Source organism: Odontesthes bonariensis, chromosome 1 (genome assembly GCF_027942865.1).
Source record: "Odontesthes bonariensis isolate fOdoBon6 chromosome 1, fOdoBon6.hap1, whole genome shotgun sequence".
Classification (NCBI taxonomy): Eukaryota; Metazoa; Chordata; class Actinopteri; order Atheriniformes; family Atherinopsidae; genus Odontesthes; species Odontesthes bonariensis.
In genome coordinates, this window is record NC_134506.1 from 44,618,203 (window position 1) to 44,640,093 (window position 21,891).

At 40.2% G+C, this 21,891-nt stretch overlaps 9 non-coding genes across 9 annotated transcripts; all 9 read left to right on the forward strand.

Annotated features, from left to right (window-relative positions):
* The first annotated feature begins 1,753 nt into the window (after positions 1 to 1,753).
* Positions 1,754 to 1,825, forward strand: trnat-cgu (transfer RNA threonine (anticodon CGU)). Its single transcript has one exon. It is a non-coding gene; the product is annotated as a tRNA-Thr (tRNA).
* Positions 1,826 to 2,076: 251 nt separating this feature from the next.
* trnat-cgu (transfer RNA threonine (anticodon CGU)) lies at positions 2,077 to 2,148 on the forward strand. The gene has a single exon. It is a non-coding gene; the product is annotated as a tRNA-Thr (tRNA).
* Positions 2,149 to 3,043: 895 nt separating this feature from the next.
* Positions 3,044 to 3,115, forward strand: trnat-cgu (transfer RNA threonine (anticodon CGU)). The gene has a single exon. It is a non-coding gene; the product is annotated as a tRNA-Thr (tRNA).
* A 253-nt stretch (positions 3,116 to 3,368) lies between these two features.
* trnat-agu (transfer RNA threonine (anticodon AGU)) lies at positions 3,369 to 3,441 on the forward strand. The gene has a single exon. It is a non-coding gene; the product is annotated as a tRNA-Thr (tRNA).
* A 252-nt stretch (positions 3,442 to 3,693) lies between these two features.
* trnat-cgu (transfer RNA threonine (anticodon CGU)) lies at positions 3,694 to 3,766 on the forward strand. The gene has a single exon. It is a non-coding gene; the product is annotated as a tRNA-Thr (tRNA).
* Positions 3,767 to 4,170: 404 nt separating this feature from the next.
* Positions 4,171 to 4,242, forward strand: trnat-ugu (transfer RNA threonine (anticodon UGU)). The gene has a single exon. It is a non-coding gene; the product is annotated as a tRNA-Thr (tRNA).
* Positions 4,243 to 12,032: 7,790 nt separating this feature from the next.
* Positions 12,033 to 12,104, forward strand: trnat-ugu (transfer RNA threonine (anticodon UGU)). The gene has a single exon. It is a non-coding gene; the product is annotated as a tRNA-Thr (tRNA).
* A 242-nt stretch (positions 12,105 to 12,346) lies between these two features.
* Positions 12,347 to 12,418, forward strand: trnat-cgu (transfer RNA threonine (anticodon CGU)). Its single transcript has one exon. It is a non-coding gene; the product is annotated as a tRNA-Thr (tRNA).
* A 545-nt stretch (positions 12,419 to 12,963) lies between these two features.
* Positions 12,964 to 13,035, forward strand: trnat-cgu (transfer RNA threonine (anticodon CGU)). Its single transcript has one exon. It is a non-coding gene; the product is annotated as a tRNA-Thr (tRNA).
* The last annotated feature ends 8,856 nt before the right edge of the window (positions 13,036 to 21,891 follow it).

Below are 21,891 nucleotides of genomic sequence, written 5' to 3' on the forward strand. Positions count from 1 at the left end.
AACAAAGGTCAAATTTCGCTGGCTGCAAAAACGGAAGAGAGTTTGAGCAAAAGGTGTTCTGAAGCCCGTAAGTTTAAAACGATCAGGGATTTAAATCCGCAAATGGTTAAAAGTAACTGATCCAGATTTGTCACTCATGCAGAATCACCAACAGAGAGGGTTTAGTCCTTTAAATACAACACTGAGTGCAGATGATGTTACCAAAGGTGGGAGGATGGCAGTTTTCTCATCATGTTGCTGTGGGTGGGCAACGGACAGACGCTGAAGTATAAGTTACAATTCTCCCGGGATTAAGGCGAGGGCAGCAGTACGTTCTCCAACAACTGTTCTCAGACTGGAGGAAGATTTTGTCCTCATCTCATGTTGGACCACAGGGAAATAACTCGAGCATCCCACACTTTACACACACTGGGTGAAAGTAATCACAGGCAGCAAGTGGCTGCAGATTTATCAGGGATATAACACGCCTGTCTGCTGCCTTCACAACACAAGAGAGTGCACAGAGGAGAGCTAACAGGGATAACGGTGAAATTGGGAATAATTACAAAATTGATTAAAAAGAGTCTAATGTGAGTTAAGCTGTTGCTCTAAATGGAAGACAATTTTTAAACAAATTAGCCCACAGACGTCTCTGCTACTTTTTTGTACTGCCTTGTTAGACATTGTGTCCACAGTCCATGAGGTATGAAAATGTTAGAAACTGTGAAATAGCAGCAGTCAGAAGGAGGGTGGTGTATATATGATATGCCTGGAACCACTGGAACATCCATAAGAATTTGTACTTTTCTAACCTTGACTAAGTATTTTTTAGAATAGAATAGAAAAATACTTTATTTATCCCCCAATGGGGGAAATTCAAATGAGTCAAGTAGCTCAAAAAGATTATAAATATTTACAATGATTGTCTATTAGAAAACAACAACAACAATAATAATACAAATAAAAATACACCTCTCACTGCAGAGCCCAGTGAGAGACGTTGGTGTCCTAAACCAAAGATCATGGGTTCAAACCCCATCCGTGCCTTTATCTAAAGGTGAAGCATTGATATGTTCTTTACTTTGTGAATAAATCAATCAGAATACTGAGTAAAAATACACATGCATCTAGTTATTGAAGCAGAATCTTAAAAGATGTTGGTCCTTGAACCAAAGGTCATGGAATCACTTCCCATACATCCTTATTGCTTTGACTGAATCTTATGGTGCAAAACTATTTCAAAATGTCATTAAAGTCATTTCATCATCATCCGTGCCTTTATCTAAAGGTGAAGCAATGTTATGTTTCTTACTTTGTGTATAAATCAATCAGAATACTGTTTAAAATTACCCATGCAACTAGTTATTGAAACAGAATCTTAAAAGATGTTGGTCCTGTAACCAAAGGTCATGGAATCACTTCCCATACATGCTTGTATACATCCTTATTGCTTTGACTGAATCTTATGGTGCAAAACTATTTCAAAATGTCATTAAAGTCATTTCATCATCATCCGTGCCTTTATCTAAAGGTGAAGCAATGTTATGTTTCTTACTTTGTGTATAAATCAATCAGAATACTGTTTAAAATTACCCATGCAACTAGTTATTGAAACAGAATCTTAAAAGATGTTGGTCCTGTAACCAAAGGTCATGGGTTCACTTCCCATACATGCTTGTATACATCCTTATTGCTTTGACTGAATCTTATAGTCCAAAACTATTTCAAAATGTCATTAAAGTCAATTCATAGACATAACATTTATGTTAGTCAGGGCATGGTGGCCAAGTGGTAAGGCGTTGGTCTCGTAAACCAAAGATCATGGGTTCAAACCCCATCCGTGCCTATATCTGAAGATGAAGCATTGATATGTTCCTAAATTTTTGTATAAATCAATCAGAATAATGAGTAAAATTACACATGGAACTAGTTATTGGAGCAGAATCTAAAAAGGTGTTGGTCCTGGAACCAAAGGCCAATGGATCACTTCCCATACATGCATGCATACATCCTTATTGGTTTGACTGCAAAAGTATTTAAAAATGTCCATGAAGTCATTTCAAGCGAGTTCACAGACATAATATTTATGCTAATCAGGGCATGGTGGCCAAGTGGTAAGGCATTGGTCTCGTAAACCAAAGATCATGGGTTCAAACCCCATCCGTGCCTTTATCTGAAGGTGAAGCAATGATATGTTTCAAACATCGGTATAAATCAATTCAAATACTGTGCAAAATGACATGTACATCCAGTTATTGGAGCATAATCTAAAAAGGTGTTCATCCTGGAACCAAAGGCCATGGGATCACTTCCCATGCATACATCCTTATTGGTTTGACTGAATCTTATGTTGCAAAAGTATTTAAAAATGTCCTTGAAGTCATTTCAAGCGAGTTCACAGACATATTATTTGTGATAATCAGGGCATTGTGTCCAAGTGGTAAGGCGTTGGTCTCGTAAACCAAAAATCATGGGTTCAACCCCCATCCTTGCCTTTATCTAAAGGTGGAGCAATGTTATGTTTCTTACTTTGTGTATAAATCAATCAGAATACTGTTTAAAATTACTCATGCAACTAGTTATTGAAACAGAATCTTAAAAGATGTTGGTCCTGTAACCAAAGGTCATGGGATCACTTCCCATACATGCTTGTATACATCCTTATTGCTTTGACTGAATCTTATGGTGCAAAACTATTTCAAAATGTCATTAAAGTCCTTTAACAGAAATTATATTTATGCTAATCAGGGTATGGTGGCCAAGGTGTAAGGCGTTAGGCTAGTAAACCAAAGATCATGGGCTCAAACCCCATCCGTGTCTATATCTGAAGATGAAGCATTGATATGTTCCTAAATTTTTCTATAAATCAATCAGAATAATGAGTAAAATTACACATGGAACTAGTTATTGGAGCAGAATCTAAAAAGGTGGTCTTCCTTGAACCAAAGGTCATGGGATCACTTCCCATACATGGTTGTATGCATCCATGTTGGTTTGACTGAATCTTATGGCGCAAAAGTATTTCAAAAACTCATTTCACAGACATAATACTTACAATAATCAAGGCATGGTGGCCAAGTGGTAAGGCGTTGGTCTCGTAAACCAAAGATCATGGGTTCAAACCCCATCCGTGCCTTTATATGAAGGTGAAGCAATGATATGTTTCAAAGATCAGTATAAATCAATTCAAATGCTGTGCAAAATGACATGTACATCTAGTTATTGGAGCATAATCTAAAAAGGTGTTCATCCTGGAACCAAAGGCCATGGGATCACTTCCCATGCATGCATCCTTATTGGTTTGACTGAATCTTATGTTGCAAAAGTATTTAAAAATGTCCTTGAAGTCATTTCAAGCGACTTCACAGACATATTATTTGGGATAATCAGGACATGGTGGCCAAGTGGTAAGGTGTTAGTCTAGTAAACCAAAGGTCATGGGTTCAACCCCCATTCGTGCCTTTATCTAAAGGTGAAGCACTGTTATGTTTCTTACTTTGTGTATAAATCAATCAGAATACTGTTTAAAATTACTCATGCAACTAGTTATTGAAACAGAATCTTAAAAGATGTTGGTCCTGTAACCAAAGGTCATGGGTTCACTTCCCATACATGCTTGTATACATCCTTATTGCTTTGACTGAATCTTATTGTCCAAAACTATTTCAAAATGTCATTAAAGTCCTTTCACAGACATAATATTTATGCTAATCAGGACATGGTGGCCAAGTGGTAAGGCGTTGGTCTCGTAAACCAAAAATCATGGGTTCAAACCCCATCCGTGCCTTTATCTGAAGCTGAAGCATTGATATGTTCCCAACTTTGTGTATGAATCAATCAGAATAATGAGTAAAATTACAAATGGAACCAGTTATTGGAGCAGAATTTTAAAAAATGTTGGTCCTGTAACCAAAGGTCATGGGATCACTTTCCATACATGCCTGTATACATCCTTATTGGTTTGACTGCAAAAGTATTTAAAAATGTCCTTGAAGTCATTTCAAGCGAGTTCACAGACATATTATTTGTGATAATCAGGGCATGGTGGCCCAGTGGTAAGGCGTTGGTCTTGTAAACCAAACCATGTGATCACTTCCCATGCATGCATACATCCTTTTTGGTTTTACTGAATCTTAAGGCGCAAAAGTATTTCAAAACTAATTTCACAGACATAATACTTATGATAATCAGGGCATGGTGGCCAAGTGGTAAGGCGTTGGTCTTGTAAACCAAAGATCATGGGTTCAAACCCCATCCGTGCCTTTATCTGAAGGTGAAGCATTGATATGTTCCTGTCTTTGTTTATAAATCAATTAGAATACTGAGTAAAATACATCTGGTTTTGGGAGCTGAATCTAAAAAAATGTTGGTCCTTGAACCAAAGATCATGGGTTCAAACCCCATCCGTGCCTATATCTGAAGATGAAGCATTGATATGTTACTAAATTTTTGTATAAATCAATCAGAATAATGAGTAAAATTACACATGGAACTAGTTATTGGAGCAGAATCTAAAAAGGTGTTGGTCCTGGAACCAAAGGCCAATGGATCACTTCCCATACATGCATGTATACATCCTTATTGGTTTGACTGCAAAAGTATTTAAAAATTAATCTTATAGTGCAAAACTATTTCAAAATGTCATTAAAGTCATTTCATCATCATAATAATTATGATTATGATGGTGAAATGATCATAATACTTACCAGGACCACCACCTTTTTTGCCTCATGGACCGGTTTGATGACAATATTTTCACGGTGTGGCGGATAAATACTACAAAATAAAATGATACGACCAACACAGACACTGTGGTATTTAGTAAATATAATAATAAACTTGAATCCACTGTGTACTTGTATGCAATTTATTAGCAGCGTCCTCTTGACATAACGACTCTCTGCCTCCTAACGCTCTCTGGTCGCTATGGTAACGCTTAAACATGCCTTCAAAATGCAGCTTTTTTTTTCTTGGTGGTCACAGCCTCTTCTTCTGTGTCCTCACTGAGAAGAAGCTTTCCAAACACGTCTGTTTTTGACTCATTTTGCTCGGTTCGTGGGTTTAATATCAGCGTTGATGTAATTTTTCAAAAATAATGTGGCTCTTTGTGGTCACACAGTAAAAAATGCGGCTCTTAGTCTCTGACCGTTTGGCCACCCCTGAACGAGAAAGACAGATTTTACCTGAAATGAACATTTTAACTTAGGAATAGGAGCAGGATCATGAACCGCTCACCTAGCTGTCTTATTCTTCGTTCCCTTCCTCAGCACACAGTCTCTCACCCCAACCTATCTCTCTCCATATTTACTCATCCATTCCTCCTTACTCCTCTCTTTCAGGCATCATTTTCGGTTTTTTTAAGTCAGCTTGGGTCATCAAACTCCTGAAACAGAACCACCACCAGTGTCCTTCTCCCCAGCCATCACACCCCAGATGAATCAATCACAAACCTCAGGTCCATCCATTCTCCCATCCACTCTGCCCATAACTCTTTATTAAATCAGTACTTTCACATTGTTGTGGTGTGGTGAACTTTGCAGGCTCTGCTGGCCTTCATTTGAACCAAAGAAACCAAAGGAAAGCAGAAGAAAGGGGGCTGACTGAGCAGGTTAAACACTCAAATAAACTGTTTAATCAGGCTGCACATGTCGGTATAAATCAATTAGAATACTGAGTAAAATACATCTAGTTTTGGGAGCCAGATCTAAAAAGCTGTTGGTCCTCTAACCAAAGGTCATGGGATCACTTCCCATGCATACATCCTTATTTCTTTGGAGCAGAAACTCAAAAGGTGTTGGTCATGGAATCACTTCCCATAAATCCTTATTGGTTTGACTGAATCTTATAGTGCAAAACTCTTTCAAAATGTCATTAAAGTCATTTCATCATCATAATAATTATGATTATGATGATGAAATGATCATAATACTTACCAGGACCACCACCTTTTTTGCCTCATGGACCGGTTTAATGTCAGACAATATTTTCACGGTGTGGCGGATAAATACTACAAAATAAAATGATACGACTATGGGTTCAAACCCCATCCGTGCCTTTATCTCAAGGTAAAGCATTGATATGTTCCTAGCTCCGGTATAATTCAATTAGAATACTGTGTAAAATGACATGTACAACTAGTTATTGGAGCTGAATCTAAAAAGGTGTTAGTCCTAGAACCAAAGGTCATGGGATCATTTCCCATACATGGTTGTGTACATCCTTATTGGTTTGACTGAATCTTATGGAGCAAAAGTATTTAAAAATGTCCTTGAAGTCATTTCAAGCCACTTCACAGACATATTATTTGTGATAATCAGGGCATGGTGTCGAATTGGTAAGGCATTGGTCTTGTAAAGCAAAGATCATGGGTTCAAACCCCATCTGTGCCTTTATCTCAAGGTAAAGCATTAATATGTTCCAAACTCTGGTATAATTCAATCAGAACACTGATTAAAATTACACATACATCTAGTTATTGGAGCAGAAACTCAAAAGGTGTTAGTCCTGGAACCAAGGGTCATGGGATCACTTCCTATACATGCATGCATACATCCTTATTGGTTTGACTGAAGCTTATGCTGCAAAACTATTTCAAAATGTCATTAAAGTCATTTCATCATCATAATACTTATGATTATGATGATGAAATGATCATAATACTAATACTAATATCAGTGAGAATGAAATCGCACGCAAAGCAGCATGGGAATTCCCAGGCTAGCTCTTTGTGGTCACACAGTAAAAAATGCGGCTCTTAGTCTCTGACCGTTTGGCCACCCCTGAACGAGAAAGACAGATTTTACCTGAAATGAACATCTTAAAGCTATGGTAGGTAATCCTAGAGAGCTAGCAAGAGAGCTAGCAAGATTCGAAAGTGTCCACTCCTCTAAGCTCCACCCCCCCCTCCCCATTCCGTCAGTGCTTCATCCAAAGCCGGTGGAACCGCATGCGCACATGGAGCAGGGAGCCGGCAGAGGGGGGCATAGGCAGAAAGCAGAGGCATCTGATTGGTTTTTTGTAGGCGACCAATCCGAGATCAGCGTCCCGCTGATCTCGGATTGGTCAGCTTTTTCTCAGTCCTGCAGCTGCCACAGAGGTCTGATTATTTTCGTCCCTTTTTCTAAATACATCTTGTGTAGATTTCTCTCAGGATAGACGGACCATTTCACCCAGTATTACAAAATGTGTTTCTGAACAGGATTACCTACCATGCCTTTAACTTAGGAATAGGAGCAGGATCATGAACCGCTCACCTTGCTGTCTTATTCTTCGTTCCCTTCCTCAACACACAGTCTCTCACCCCAACCTATCTCTCTCCATATTTACTCATCCATTCCTCCTTACTCCTCTCTCTCAGGCATCATTTTCGGTTTTTTTAAGTCAGCTTGGGTCATCGAACTCCTGAAACAGAACCACCACCAGTGTCCTTCTCCCCAGCCATCACACCCCAGATGAATCAACCAGAAACCTCAGGTCCATCCATTCTCCCATCCACTCTGCCCATAACTCTTTATTAAATCAGTACTTTCACATTGTTGTGGTGTGGTGAACTTTGCAGGCTCTGCTGGCCTTCATTTGAACCAAAGAAACCAAAGGAAAGCAGAAGAAAGGGGGCTGACTGAGCAGGTTAAACACTCAAATAAACTGTTTAATCAGGCTGCACATGTCGACCTTCACGATGCAGCTCAGTCCAGTTCACAGTGAGACATAACAGCCGTAAATACCAAAAAGATTGCACACAAAGAAAACTAAACTAAACTAAAAAGAGGACTAAGGATGCATAAGCTCCTAATGTTGCTTTTTTGGATCATTTAAGGGTTTGTTACATATTAATCAGCAAGCTGAATGCAGCTAAATCCACCCAAATATTATCATTAATCAGCTTCTAAAGGAAGGTTTCCACACATCCAGAATGTAAACCTTGTGAGGCACGATGGCTTCCTCTTCCTCTCAGACACTTTGATGTCTTTGTTGAAGTTTTTAATGAAAAAAGAAAGTTTTAATTAAATGAATGAATGAGACATGTAGTATCCTGGTGACCGTAAATTCCAAAAAATGCTAGAGAACTGGGAGAGTGCACGCTGCTAATGAGGTGCTAATGATGGGTTAACCAAAGATGGAAGATGTATTTTTTTGCTGAAGATAATCAAAAAAAGATGAGCGTTATTTAGAAATGAGAGAAACGATCTGAAATCTGGTGGAAAATGGAGAGCCAGAGGCAGCAGAACTCTGAAGAGACAATCACTGTCATTCACTGAAAAACAAAAACAGCCTTCAAAAGAAAGAAAGATGGCAAGAAAGGCATCTGATATTTCTAATGAGACCTCTTGATCTGTCAAACTCAGTTTAGAAACTTTCCTCCAAAAGTGCTCGTCGTCTGAGGACTGTGTGTTGTTTTCACTCAAAGTTAAAACAGATGTAAGCAGGGTAAACTCTGCATTTCAGGATAAGCTAATTAAACATTTACATGATATTTCTGTTCTAACCCCATATACATAAAAACATTGACAACACGCACATCTTTTAATGAAAAGGTTTCTGTAAATGGTCCTAAATTAGAAAAATACAGCCAGTATCTCAGATATTCCCACAGATTAAGGTTTTTATCTCCATTTTCCTCATAAAGATCACGTTAGATTTGCTTTGCTGGTGAATAGAAACCCAGCCAGTGGCTGCAAGGTGCCCAGATCATCAGCCTGGAGGGTCTGAGAGTCTTGGGTTTCTGACCTTGGGGTGACCTTTAACCTTTAACATGCTAACTGAGGCCTGCAGAGTCTGAGATGAAATCCCAAAATGAATCCAAAAGTAGCGTATAGCTTTTAGCATTTAGCTTTATTTTAAATGTGCTGCCATATGAATGAAAGTGCCATAACATTTGTTGTGCAAACACTTTTAACATCAGCATCTTTCTGTAGTTTTTATGTAGAAGCCTCGCTCCACTGTCTGTTTCCTTGAATGACTTGCTGCTATCAGTTGTGTGTTTTGCCTTTAAGTGATATTTTAGACTGGAACTACTACGCTGAGAAGACAATTCAACTTGGCAGTGTTTACAGATGACTTTGGTTCTGTCGACTCCGCCGTCTGGAAGAACTTTAACATGAAAATGGCCGAGTAAAAGTTCCGTACCCTTCTCCATGTTTGGTGGATCCGCCGATTACTTTCTTTTCCTGTTCCACAGCAGACAGCAGCAGACTTTTACAAAATAAAAGCCTGTGAGCAACAGACTTTTACAGAATAAAAGCCTGTGAGCAGCAGACTTTTACAGAATAAAAGCCCGTTTCGAGTCCTGCATCAGACAGTCCTATGCTGCATGTCGTTCCCCCTCTCTCTGCCCCCTGCTTCCTGTCTCTATGAACTTTCCTATCCATTAAAAGGCACAAAAGCCCCAAAAAATAATAAATAAAAAAATAAAAAAACTGCGTTATTGCACAATAAAATATTTATCACTGTGGTAAACATTGACATTGTGGTAAAAAAGCTTGATTTATGACTTTAACGAGGTAGAAAAGCCTTTACTGAAGAGTTACAGTAGATGGGTGGGTTCACTGTAAACTCCATCCAAGTCAGAGTCAGAAAGTTGAGCTTATTCGTCGATATTTGGGGCTCTGACAACACTGGAGCAACATTAATATTTCATCTGACTGATGATCCCTGACACCAGTGTAATCTCTGGAAGGCTGAAAGCAGGAAGGATCTCAGATACTGTTGCTGAAATCGAACCTGCGAGGCGTTCCTGGCAGAAACGGTCACGGTGCAGCGCTGAGCGTATCCGTCTGAGAGCTGAATCCCCTTTGGACAACAGACAGGAAACGCTGCATCATCATTTTATGATGCCTGATGGATCCACCAGTCCCTGTGAGCTGGAGGGCTGCAACGTTTTCACCATCCACATCCAATTTGAATTATTAATTCTTTGTTTTTATGAATACATTCAACAGGATGAAGGCGAGTTTTCAGATTTTTGAAGCATCTTCTGATGGGGTAATAATCTCCATTTCATGTGATAGATTGAATGTTTTAGATACTGAGGCATGAAAATCTTTAGTGTTTTCATCAGAGACTGCCTGTTAACTTCATCCTGTGTCACACTGGACAATAAAACTCTTACATGTGTTCAGTTTGAAAGGTTAACATGAAGTCAAATAATTCTAGAAGACCTGGATGCACGGTGCCCGGTGGACACGACATTTAATCCCTTTAAGGTGCAGAAAGGCTGTATGTCTCTGAGTCTTTCTCATCTAAAGCACAAATCAGAAGAAATCAAATGAAAATAGAAGATTATTGTGTCTGTGTTGTCTGCTTTTTACTGTTTATAGCGGAAACGGATGCAGGAACCTTTTTAAGCACATTTACGTGCTTCTTCGAGTGAATATTGTAACAATAACAACACTTTTGTCATCCAAATGTTGACCTCATCATTTGGATTTTAGTTTTATCTAGGGCTGGGCGATAACTCATTGCGTTGTTTAACGCCAATAAATATTTTATTGCGCATTAACGGAGGTTTTTTTTGGGGGGGGGCTTTTGTGCCTTTAATGGATAGGAAAGTTCAGAGAGACAGGAACAGGGGGCAGAGAGAGGGGGAACAACACGCAGCACAGGGCCGTCCGTTGCGGGACTCGAAACGGGCTTTTATTTTGTAAAAGTCTGCTGCTCACAGGCTTTTATTTTGTAAAAGTCTGCTGCTCACAGGCTTTTATTTTGTAAAAGTCTGCTGCTGTCTGCTGTGGAACAGGAAAAGAAAGTAATCGGCGGATCCACCAAACGTGGAGAAGGGTACGGAACTTTTACTCGGCCATTTTCATTTTAAAGTTCTTCCAGACGGCGGAGTCGACAGAACCAAAGTCATCTGTAAACTCTACCAAGTTGAATTGTCTTCTCAGCGTAGTAGTTCCAGTCTAAAATATCACTTAAAGGCAAAACACACAACTGATAGCAGCAAGTCATTCAAGGAAACAGACAGTGGAGCGAGGCTTCTACATAAAAACTACAGAAAGATGCTGATGTTAAAAGTGTGTTTGCACAACAAATGTTATGGCACTTTCATTCATATGGCAGCACATTTAAAATAAAGCTAAATGCTAAAAGCTATACACTACTTTTGGATTCATTTTTGGATTTTGCGTACAAATGCGATTAATCGTGATTAATCAGGGAAATCATGTGATTAATTAGATTAAACATTTTAATCGTTGCCCAGCCCTAATTTTATCATTTAATCAGTTTTCCTGAAGCTTTACTCAACACACCGATACCCCAGAAGTGCAGGATTACCTTCAGCTTTCTTCCCAAACCCTAACCCGTACTTCAGGAATAGCTTCAGAAGAAGTCGTGCACACACAGCTTCATCATCTCTGCTCCACTTTCAAGCCTTGTTTTGTGTTTTTGTGACATTTACACAGAGTTTAGCACAGAGAGACAGACCTGCTGCACGCTCTAATCTGCAGATTTGACTGGTTTCATGAAGCTTTGAACGGCCAAGTTAACAAAAATCGAGAGGTGCACGATGGGCCATAAATGCATCACACAACACCACACAGTACCGTGCACGAGGGTGAGAACATTGACCACAAATCATGCATGAGTCATCAGCACCCTCTGGATATATACTAGCAGGTTTTTTTCCATGTTCAGAGCCACTTTGTTGTTGCTGCTCGGTGTTTGTTTTGTGAGTTATTTCAGTTTTATGTTTTGGGACTTTTGCAATTTCTGTTTGAATCAAGTTAACTGAAGATTTTACTCATCTGCCTCCTTAATATTAGTTTGAATTAGAAACAATTTTTTTAGAAACAAATTCGAAATTATTTCCCGCCGTTTGGCAGGGACTAACTTACAGGAATTACGGCTGTATCGATGCGCCTCTTCTTCAGTCACACAGACGCACGGCGGCTGATTTGATGGGATGAGATCTTCAGTTGCCATAATTTCAGGTTCTCATTACTTCCCATACATGCCTGTATACATTCTTATTGGTTTGACTGAATCTTATAGTGCAAAACTATTTCAAAATGTCGTTAAAGTGATTTCACAGACACAATAGTTATCATAATCAGGGCATGGTGGCCAAGTGGTAAGGCGTTGGTCTTGTAAACCAAAGATCATCGGTTCAAACCCCATCTGTGCCTAACTACTTATGTATTGACCTGCAACACTGAGATGACTTTGTGTACTAATCAACCAGAATACTATTTGAAATTACACGCATATCTAGTTATTGGAGCAGAATCTAAAAAGGTGTTGGTGCTGGAACCAAAGGCCATGGGATCACTTCCCATACATCCTTATTGGTTTGACTGATTCTTATACTGTAAAACTATTTCTAAATATCATAAACTCGTTTCACAGACATAGAAGTTATGATCATCAGGGCATGGTGGCCAAGTGGTAAGGCGTTGGTCTCGTAAACCAAAGATCATGGGTTCAAATCCCATCCGTGCCTTTATCTGAAGGTGAAGCATAACTTTGTGTATAAATCAATCAGAATACTATGTAAAATTACACATGCATCTAGTTATTGGAGCTGAATCTCAAAAAGGTGTTGGTCCTCTAACCAAAGGTCATCGCATCACTTCCCATACATGCCTGCATACATTATTATTGGTTTGACTGAATCTTATAGTGCAAAACTATTTCAAAAACTCATTTCACAGACATAATAGGTACAATAAATAGAGCATGGTAAGTGGTAAGGAGTTGGTCTCGTAAACCAAAGATAATGGGTTCAACCCCCATCTGCGCCTTTATCTAAAGGTGGAGCAATGTTATGTTCCTTACTTTGTGTATAAATCAATCAGAATACTGTGTTAAATTACACATAAAACCAGTTATTGGAGCAGAATCTCATAAGGTGCTGGTCCTGGAACCAAAGGTCATGGGATCACTTCCCATACATGCTTGTATACATCCTTATTGGTTTGACTGAATATAACAGTGCAAAACTATTTCAAAAACTAATTTCACAGACATAAAAGGTATGATAAATAGGGCATGGTGGCCAAGTGGTAAGGCGTTGGTCTCGTAAACCAAAGATCATGGGTTCAAACCCCATCCGTGCCTTTATCTGAAGGTGAAGCATTGATATGTTCCTTACTTTGTGTATAAATCAATCAGAATACTGTATTGACCTGCACTGAGATAGAGTTAATGTGTTAACACTGACCTACCTTTGTAACATCTGTCTGATTAAGGCTGTGTTTAAATTTCCCAAATAAAGCATCAACTAGAGAGACAGATTTTACCTGAAAAGAACATGTTGACTTAGGTATAGGAGCATGATCATGAACCGCCCACCTAGCTGTCTTATGCTTCGTTCCCTTCCCCAGCACACAGTCTCCCTCACCCCCTCACCCCTCCTCTCCAACTCCTTTTCCCTCATCCCTACCCCAACTTTGTTGTTGCTGCTCTGTGTTTGTTTTGTTTTGAGTTATTTCAGTTTTATGTTCTGGGACTTTTGCACTTTCTGTTTGAGTCAAGTTTACTTAAGATTTTACTCATATCCCTCCTTAATATTAGTCTGAATTAGGAATTAAATTCGTATTAACAGGTATTAACACAGTACATAGTTATTTCGCTGTTTCCAGGACCTATTTCCCGCCGGTTGGCAGGGACTAACTTAGACAGACAGACGCACGACGGCTAGTTTGTTGGGATGAGAACGGCTGAGTGTTGTCACATGTGGAGCTTTTTTACATCCGAAAATAAAACCGACACTACGTGGGATGGAGGGTTAGGGCACATTTTGACCTGCTCGTTCTGCAGGTTCTTCAGTTCTTCATTTCTCTTCTGTATTACAACATGTTCCATAAATAAAGAAGAAGAAAGAGAACCTGAGTTGTGGTGTCATTGGGTGGCTACAGTTTGACCCACTCACTTTTTAAAAAAATTCCTTTCTTTTAACCAACTTGCCAACCTTTTTAGCCAAAAAATCAAAACAATTAGACAAAACATTCACGCAACACAGACAAACAAGAAAACTAATCTGTGTGTAAAATCTGAGCGAGAGGCCATGACTTGTGGAGTCCCCCAGGGGTCAATTCTTGGACCAGTTTCATGACTTTGCGATGATGATAAGGCTTTCAAATCACAAACGCCATCACAAGATTTTCACCGCCTGGCCACGCCCACACCGTTCAGAGTTTGGAAAAGTTTTTCCATGAATTTTTCCCCCCATGTCTTAAGAGTAACCTGGCCAAGTTTGAAGCTTGTACCATTAAATCTGTTGGAGGAGTTTGATCATATGCGAGGTGTGGAAAAAGTAAGACGTTTCCAACCACCAGCAGGTGGCGCTATAGGTGGCTGTCACTATGATAATATGTGCACGTTCAGGCTGGGTCCAGCATTCACCGTATGAAGTTTGGGACAGATTGGATAATGTATGTGGGAGTTATAAGCGACTTAATTTTTTGTGGCGAGTGATGGCGAGTCAAACTTTGAGGCGTCACCACGCCCACGCCCTTAAAGTTTTGAAAAAGTTTCCCCATGAATTTCCCCCCCCATGTCTTAAGAGTAACCTGGCCAAGTTTGAAGTCTGTAGCATTAAATCTGTAGGACGAGTTCGATCTTATGCAAGGCGTGGAATCGGTCAAAAATTAAACGAAAACTCACTTTCCATCCAAAATGGCCGCCTTCCTGTGGACGTGAGACCATGGCGGCAAGAGACTTTTTTGTGCGTCTGGGCATGATGAATGAGTGTACTGATTTTTGTCGTCCCATGCGAAACTAAGCCCAATGCGGAGACCATTTTTAAGCATCGTAGGGGGCGCTACAGAGTCAATGAGCGACTCCCAAAAATATAAAGTTTAGATTCTTTCATGTCGTCGACCGGCAGGTGGCGCTCGCAAAATTTCATGAGTTTTCGAGCATCTTTTGCAAAGAATAAGAAGACGGAAGAATAAACCTTACAGATACAATAGGGTCCTTGCAGTTTCACTGCTCGGTCCCTAATTATCACAGTTTATGCAGACGATACACATGTGTCTCTGTCACCGGACGACTGCAGCCCAGCAGACGTACTGTGTCAGCGTCTGGATGAGAGAGAATTTTCTACAATTAAATGAAGACAAAACTGAGATCATTCTGTTCGGTAACTAGACTCTGAAAACTTGTGGCATCGCACATCTCTACCATACAGCAAGACGACAGCTTTCATGAGTCGATTAAAAAACAGAACAGAAAAGAAAAATTGAGTCCAAAAGCTGCTTTAAGTCCTGTTCAGATGGATTTTACACCCTAAGCAGGCGTGGTTCCTCGTAACATCTCTATGTTCTTAAATAAAGTCAAATAACTGGGCAAAACTTTCACCAAAACAGAAAAAACAATCGTAACTCTGCTCAGAAGTTGCCTCTTTCATTCACAGTAAGCCAGTGTCTGTCGTATTCCAATTCAAAGGTATATTCTTTTAAAAAACAGCCACTAATTCAGCATAATTTCATGCAATTACAAGCTCCAGGTGTTAGTACGAGAGAACAGCTTCTGTCATCATGTTAGTTCGTCAAAAAGCTTTTCTGTTAATGTTTCCACCGGATTGCAAAATAAAAATGGAATAAAAAACATTGTTAAAGGTTGAAAAATAGATCTCCCTCTGAATAGAGACACAAGGTTAGCTCAGGCAGGGATTTTGATTACAGGAGAAGTGAGTTTTATGAAAAACAGGAAAGAGGGATTATTACTGTTGATGGGAAAAAAAATAATTTGAAATCAGGAGCCATGATAAAAAGGTGCTCAACGTCAAACCAGAATAAGTTCAGGCAGGATGAAAAATGCAAGAAAAGACGACAACAACATTTATATTCACTTTATCGGTACAAATTCAGGATAATTCCTGTTTTTGGGCTCGTCAGCCTCATTTAATTTGTTAATAAACAGAAATTTAATGATGATTTCATGAAAGACTGAGTCAAAAAGGGGCAGATGATCTCCTGTTTGTTAAAGAATGTGGGAGAAAATCATCGAAGTGTTTAAAAACAATGTTCCTCAAAGAAGGATTTGCATATTTCTGCCTCTGCAGAGTAGAATATCAGTAAAGTACGGCCAGTTTAGGACTTGTTTGTTGGAAGAATGGGACTAAATATCTGCAAAAATGGATGATTATTATAAAATAATAATAGTTAGAATAAATCTGACTGGATTTGTTATACAGAGTGTCCATAAAGTCTCTTTACAATTTAAAAAATGTAAAAAAAAGCAAATGAACAGACAAATATGTGGAAATTTTCACAAAATGAGGAGTAGATATTGCTTCATTTCAGTGATTGGTTTTCTTTATTCGATACACGATATCTTTAACATAACCCCACAGAAAGAAGTCCAGGCGAGTGATATCTGGTCAACGAGGTGGCCGGGGAATCGGAGCATCCCTTTGTTCTTGATCAAAACTTTGATAGCCACTAAGTACATAGAACAAATCTGATTAAGTTATCTCATCAATTTCCTTTGTTGGGTGTAAGTGGACAGAGTGGCTGTGTTAGAAACCGCATACTGCTCCTACTACTCCTACTACTCATACTAACTTTTTGAGTTAGTATGCGAGTTTGAGTAAGCAGAAGTTCCCGGATGCATACTAGATTCTCTGAAATGTTGGGTATGCATCATGAGGTTACTACTCATACTCAAACTACCCAAGATGCAACGTAACGTGATGTCGCCGATCGTCATTTTCTGTCAAAACGGCAGTTTCAAGCTAGCTACAGCGAGGGTAGGTTCACTTCCTGTTTTCAAAACAAAAGCACCAATTGTATCCCAATAGCTTTCCCTATGATAAAAGGCAACGGGTATTTTATTTTGTGAAAATAACAGGAAGTGCGTTGCTCACTGCGGCTAGCTTTAGTAGCGCCGAATTCGGTGGAACAAAATTGTAAATAGCCGGTATTTTGTCAGGTTTTCAACACGTTGGGGATCTAAACGACTACTTTCTCACCTGAAAATGTTTCAAATGTTGCTAAAGTTTACAGAGTTTAGAGCTTAAGAGAAATCAGCTTCAGGCTGGCTGATTTCGGCTCGGGTAGGAGCATTGTGGGTAAATGCTCTGCATACTGTCTGATCGATCAGTATGTAGTATGTAGTATGTAGTATGCGGTTTCGAACACAGCTATCGTGAGGAAAATAATGAAGGAAGTGTCGGATGAGGCAGTAAAGTCCAGTCAGTGGATTTGGATTAGAAGAAGCAATAGCAGCTGGGGGCCCAGCAGGGGGAGCACTTAGGGTAAACAGACTCTTGGAAGAAGCAAGGAAGAAATCCAGGATGTATTTAAGTGGAGGGTGTGGCTCATGGATGTATTATATTAACTGGATACTGGACTGCAAAATGGCCGCCGTTGATTTCAATGGAGTTGCTCGCCTGGCGCATACGCCGAAAAAGTTTCTAACTTCTGGGTTTACTTCCGCATTATGTGGCCCATAGAGCATGCACAGTAGAGTCACTCCCCATGATGCTTTGGGGCCTCCCATCATGCCCCGGGGCGATGAGGATGTGCACGTACGTACACATCACAGTGCACGTACACGGCTGTGACGTTACGCTGGGAAAAGAGACTTTTCTGGGGCTTTTCTGGCCGTTAGAAATCTTTTTGAGGGATAAAAAGTCCATGACTTAAAAATATAGAATACAAAGATTAGTAAATTACAGCTGGAGGCGTCCTGTGAACAGTTTTACAGGCGTCTCTTTTCAGCGGCGGTTCCTTCCTTTTTTTTTTATCTATTTTTTTAATCTAGTTCCTAAGGCGGGACTGATCTACTGTGGGCAAACTGGTTGTATATGTCATTGTCCAATCAGATTAAGGTTGTGCCCATTTGAGGCGATTTCTGTCAGGGTCGAATTTGCACCAGAAATCTCCCATTGACATGAAATGTACGTCAGTTTTTTTCAAAAATCATGCTCCCAATGCATTTTCTATGAGGGTTTATGTGCTCGCACAAACAACGTGGTTTCGTCATATGTCTGTTGCGCGGGACCACGAACATTCTACGAAGAAGATGGCGAGTGTCGAGTGCAACAATACGGTAGTGTTTCTGACAGAAGTTCCCTTTAGTCGTCGTACTAATGCGGAGAAGGAAGTTTGGAAGAATTTTGCGGGATTTTCGGGCTAGCCTTGCGAGGCAAAGATGAAACCCAGGGCTCCACCAACCCTGCTATTTTTCCAGGTAGTATTTGATGTAGCTAAATAATGCCCTTTTGTGCTCAGTATGTATAATGACACATTCATTGTTAATGGTGCAGAATTATATTTACAAAAGAGAGAAATCTCACGAGTAAGCTGCACTTAACCATGTTTGACAACTGGTTATGCTTTTCTAAGTCATATTTTCCAAAACTTCAATAAACACTTGACTTAGATTTATATGCTGTCATTTTAATTACATTCTTTAGAATGAAAATTGAATGAATCTTATCATTAAGAGCTTATGAGTTTACTTATTTCATAGAATCCTGGAACAATATGAGGAAAATAAATAAATAATGGTTAAGATGTAATATTAACTGATTGGCAAATTATGCAAAAAATAACAAAATATCATTAAAATTATTACAATAAATTATGCTACCTAGACAAATATACCTCAGTCCTATGGACTTTTATGGTACTTATGGACATAACAGGGGAAATTGTAGAGTCACTTTGGTTATTTGGCAGACCAAACAGCAGAGCAACACATCGACTCTGTATTTATTTAAGGAAGACAAGTTTCTGGATGATTGGACATTTTATTTCCTGCGTGGGAACATAACAGGTTTGCATCAGTGCAATCGGTTCAGCTTCGCACAGCACAATCTGATGCAGCTTTCACAGACTGGAAACTGCACTTCCGAAAAAAAATGTCAGGGGCCGCCACTGTCTCTTTTACTGATGCGGCCTATGGGAAAAATGCTTTGTGGGCCACAGGGGATTTTTTTTTATGCAATACCACGAGTGGCCACTGGGAAAAATCGGTGTGCCGGCTGAGCGCACGATCGACACGGTCACGGCTTTTCTATGTTCTGCCGTGTTCCGCCCTCAGAGGACATCACCTGCTTCGTCCTAGTTCCTTACGCACTTATTAGTTTCCTAAATTGTCTTCCCATCTGTCTCGGTACCTAACTTCTTGCACTTACTCTAGCACTAGTTATGCTCTTAGCTGTTTGGTTTTGGAAGGAAATGCACTTATGATTTCTTGTGACCTGAAGTTCTTTTGCCTACCGATGTGGAACACACTTATTGTAAGTCAATTTGGATAAAAGCGTCTGCAGAATGACTGTAATGTAATGTAATGTAATGAGAGGCGGTGCCATTGGTGTGGCCCATGGGAGCCTTTTGAAACCAGGCGGCCATTTTGGGTGAGTTGGCCGGTGTGGCTTTGTTTTTGCTGGCATTTTTAGTGATTGTAGGACTGATTGTAGGACTGATTGTAGGACTGCTTTATCGGCGTTAAATAGTTAACAAGTTAACGCGATAATAACGAGTTAAAGGTAGGGTAGGGGTTCTTTTTCTGGAGCATTTTTTTACATATTGCTTGAAATACTCTTCACACCCCCATTGCAACCAATTAATTAAAAGTTTTGACACAAATATGAAAAGTTTTAGTGGCCTCTAGAACGTACAATCTAGGAAAAACACTATCCAATCATACTGAACGGACCGTTAACGATGATTGGATTCTGGGTGCGTCTATCAAACTGCAATCTGCTCCTCCCTCCCCCTCCTGTGCGCGTACCCTGCTCCGTGAACGAATTACGCGTCCAGAAGCTTGGCAGGAAGCTAAACTAGAGCCAGCTTGGCTAGCACCTAGCATTATTAAACGTATAGTTAGCATATACTAAATACGGCAACGATCGATGCTTGCTGTCAGAAAGGCGCTCGTGCACCTTCGTGCTCGTGCGCGTTCATGTACTCTAGAGGCGTGCCTTCGGGGGGAAAGTGAAGAAAAGGGTTGGGACTTTTTACCTGTGTATTTTCAAAATGCAGCTTCGCTGGACTCAAAATCCAGGATCTCCTACCCTACCTTTAACTCGCCCAGCCCTAGTTATAACCTATGTGAACTTCCTCTTAAACAATGTTTCAGTGAACAAGCGCTCATCGGCCTCCTCCATCTCTGCACTGACAATAACTCGATAAGAGAACAGACCCGACATGCCGTTGTCATGCGTTTGCCTTTTTACAGATTGGCAGCACGTCACAGCCTGCTTTTACCTTCCCGAACAACAACGCAGAAGCACGAAAACAAAGTGCTTGTGTGCTGAGAGCTGCGAGCAGCTGATACTGATCAATCCTAAATATACCAGAAGCAGGAATGAGTCAGGGTGTCAGCCAGCACAGACTAACTCAGCTGGACTTTGGTAACAATATACAGAAAATAAGTCTCTGACAGCAGACCGATGAGACAAATGTGAGTCTATATCTGGGGAAATCTTGGCTTCCTCTCCAACACCTTCAGCAGAGAATTAGAAGTGCTGAGCGGAAGGCGCTTTTAGATGCCTTTGTCATGTTTCAGGATATATATTTAATTATGACTCAATGCAGATTATCGCCTCGCCACCCACGGCACAGAAAATAATGGGGTCAGCAAAGAGTGTGACTGTGTGCGCGCCACAGAAGATTAGTTTTGACAGTGTTTTCTACTGATTATAATGAGAATAAATTAAGCTTTAAGTATGTTAGCTGATGATGGAGAGGGAGGTTGTTAATGCCTGGACTCATGGGGTCAAGTAAACAGCCTCACAAAAAAAACAAGCGAAACAAATCGACTTTAACCGTGAAATTTCATTCAGTAAACAGGCGAAAACACACAAAAGATAAACCTACAAACTCGTCATTAGAAATTCATATTATTTCGTTCAAAATGATACTAAACTAATGACTGAAAACACATTTAAAAGTTGAGTTTATTTTGGTTTGTACGAAAAATTAGTTTAACGACGGGAACATCCGTCATTTTAATGAGAAGCTGCCTGAAAAGCACCAAATAACGAGTTGTGACTTTGTTCTCAGAGCAAGGAAAGGGAAAGGATGTAAGCACAATTACACAATAAAGTGCTTTTAGAGATCAAAATAACGAGTTAAACAGGGAAAGTTATCAGTTTAAAGTCCTTAAATCAACCAAAATACTAACAGGTTGTGTTTACTTTGAACTAAACTAAACTAAACTAAACTAAACTAAACTAAACTAAACTAAACTAAACATCCCATAATTGAGCTGCTCTGTGGAACCAGCTGCCAGTTTGGGAGGCGGAGCCTTCAGTTATCAGGCCCCTCTCTGTGGAACCAGCTGCCAGTTTGGGAGGCAGAGCCTTCAGTTATCAGGCCCCTCTCTGTGGAACCAGCTGCCAGTTTGGGAGGCAGAGCCTTCAGTTATCAGGCCCCTCTCTGTGGAACCAGCTGCCAGTTTGGGAGGCAGAGCCTTCAGTAATCAGGCCCCTCTCTGTGGAACCAGCTGCCAGTTTGGGAGGCAGAGCCTTCAGTTTTCAGGCCCCTCTCTGTGGAACCAGCTGCCAGTTTGGGAGGCAGAGCCTTCAGTTATCAGGCCCCTCTCTACCTTTAAGACCAGGCTTAAAACTTTCCTTTCTGATAAAGCTTATAGTTAGGGATGGCTCAGGTGATCCTGAAACATCTAAAACAAAGAGTATCGTGTGTGGGTGGAGCAAAATGGCTCAGTGGCGCCCCCAAGAAATTTTCAAAAGCCCCTCCGCATTGGGGTTATTATGTGCTCATACGTATGCAGAGGGTATCGTGCGTGTGGGCAGAGCTGCGCGACTACGGCGTCCAGCGCCTGCCCCAACGTGCGCACATCTCGATCCCACTCCAGGCTGCTTGCAGCTTTAATCTTTGTTTGTGACTGCAGCATTTATGGAGTAAAATCTCTAATTTGGTGCATTAATAAAGGAGTTCCCTCCCAGGCAAACAACAGCAGGCTGCAATTAAAAATTAAAACTCAAACTGGTTT